Source organism: Homarus americanus, unplaced genomic scaffold (genome assembly GCF_018991925.1).
Source record: "Homarus americanus isolate GMGI-L3 unplaced genomic scaffold, GMGI_Hamer_2.0 scaffold163, whole genome shotgun sequence".
Taxonomy (NCBI): Eukaryota; Metazoa; Arthropoda; class Malacostraca; order Decapoda; family Nephropidae; genus Homarus; species Homarus americanus.
This window is the reverse complement of record NW_024728316.1, coordinates 8075-10596: the sequence shown is the minus strand read 5'-3', so window position 1 is coordinate 10596 and position 2522 is coordinate 8075. Positions and strand designations below refer to the sequence as shown.

The 2522-nt window shown below is 38.9% G+C and overlaps 1 long non-coding RNA gene across 1 annotated transcript; it reads right to left on the bottom strand.

Annotated features, from left to right (window-relative positions):
• Window positions 1–489: 489 nt before the first annotated feature.
• Window positions 490–1550, bottom strand: LOC121866078. The gene is made up of 3 exons (XR_006088882.1): window positions 1357–1550; window positions 835–1034; window positions 490–614 (listed from the first exon to the last, which is right to left on the bottom strand). It is a non-coding gene; the product is annotated as an uncharacterized LOC121866078 (long non-coding RNA).
• Between the last annotated feature and the right edge of the window lie 972 nt (window positions 1551–2522).

The window sequence follows — 2522 nt, the reverse complement described above, 5'->3', positions numbered from 1 at the left end:
ACCAGTTAATATATCATCACTTACCCTGCTATACACCAGTTAATATAACATCACTTACCCTGCTATACACAGTTAATATAACATCACTTACCCTGCTATACACCAGTATATACCCCCTCATAACACCAGTTAATATAACATCACTTGCCCTGCTATACACCAGTTAATATAACATCACTTACCCTGCTATACACAGTTAATAACATCACTTACCCTGCTATACACCAGTTAATATATCATCCTTCCCTGCTATACCCAGTTAATATAACATCACTTACCCTGCTATACCCAGTTAATATAACATCACTTACCCTGCTTACACCAGTTAATATAACATCACACCCTGCTATACACCAGTTAATATAACATCACTTACCCTGCTATACACCAGTTAATATATCATCACTTACCCTGCTATACACCAGTTAATATAACATCACTTACCCTGCTATACACCAGTTAATATAACATCACTTACCTGCATATACACCAGTTAATATAACATCACTTACCCCGCTATACACCAGTTAATATAACATCACTTACCCTGCTATACACCAGTTAATATAACATCACTTACCCTGCTATACACCAGTTAATATAACATCACTTACCTGCTATACACAGTTAATATAACATCACTTACCCTGCTATACACAGTTAATATAACATCACTTACCTGGTATACACAGTTAATATATCATCACTTCCTCTATACACAGTTAATATATCATCTTACCCTGCTATACAGTTAATATATCATCACTTACCCGCTATACACCAGTTAATATAACATCACTTACCCTGCACACCAGTTAATATAACATCACTTACCCTGCTATACACAGTTAATATAACATCACTTACCCTGCTATACACCAGTTAATATAACATCACTTACCTGCTATACACCAGTTAATATAACATCACTTACCCTGTATACACCAGTTAATATATCATCACTTACCCTGCTATACACAGTTAATATAACATCACTTACCCTGCTATACACAGTTAATATAACATCACTTACCCTGCTATACACCAGTTAATATAACATCACTTACTATACACCAGTTAATATAACATCACTTCCCTGCTATACACCAGTTAATATAACATCCTTACCTGCTATACACCAGTTAATATAACATCACTTACCCTGCTATACCAGTTAATATAACATCACTTACCTGCTATACACAGTTAATATAACATCACTTACCCTGCTATACACCAGTTAATATAACATCACTTACCCTGCTATACACCAGTTAATATAACATCACTTACCTGCTATACCAGTTAATATAACATCACTTCCCTGCTATACACAGTTAATATAACATCACTTACCTGCTATACACAGTTAATATAACATCACTTACCCTGCTATACACCAGTTAATATAACATCACTTACCCTGCTATACCAGTTAATATAACATCACTTACCCTGCTATACACAGTTAATATAACATCACTTACCCTGCTATACACCAGTTAATATAACATCACTTACCCTGCTATACACCAGTTAATATAACATCACTTACCTGCTATATTAGGTCCAGTTGTTGAAAACATCTTTACTCTTTTTCTGCTTCGTCGACCTATAGTGGGTAGGGCCTCCAGCTAGTCGGTCTCCTCATGGACATTTCAGAGATGGAGGAGAACCCGTTACCTGGAGGACAGAGGATCCCTTCATTGGGGCCTGGGGCATCTGGGGTGGTCCCGTCATCTTGGGGAACCCTTTAGAATGCATGGGTAGGATATCTAGGGGTATTCAGGGGTATCTGGGGGTGGTATTCAGGGGTATCTGGGAAGTATTCAGGGGTATCTGGGGAAGTATTCAGGGGTATCTGGGAAGTATTCAGGGTATCTGGAAGTATTCAGGGTATCTGGGAAATATTCAGGGGTATCTGGGAAGTATTCAGGAGTATCTGGGAAGTATTCAGGGTATCTGGGAAGTATTCAGGGGTATCTGGGGTGATCTCGTTATCTAGGCTTCACCTGTGTGTGTGTGTGTGTGTGTGTGTGTGTGTGTGTGTGTGTGTGTGTGTGTGTTTGTGTGTGTGTGTGTGTGTGTGTGATAAGGAAAAGGTCATCATTTATCTGTACATGGGATGGAGTTTAAAAGTGTAGACCAAACTACGATGTTTTTACTGTGTGATATTAAATTTATCGAGGTTTTAATTTATGCACGAAAACGGGTCGTTTATACGGGGTTGAATGGCTCGCTGGTCAAACGAGCCCCAGTCCTGATAGGCAATGGTTTTATAGGCACCTGTCCTATTAGGGTAGGGTATGTTAGGTTGGGTTATTAATTCCGTGGTTTATCAGGTCAGTGGCTTATCAGGTCAGTGGTTTATCAGGTCAGTGGTTTATCAGGTCAGTGGTTTATTTGACTAGCCGCCATGGTTAAATGTCAAGGGTATTCTTCTCTCCGATGCCGCTATTTAACCGACAGATTGGAATGATTGGACTACAGCAGACCAACGAGATGGATTGTTAGGTCAGTTT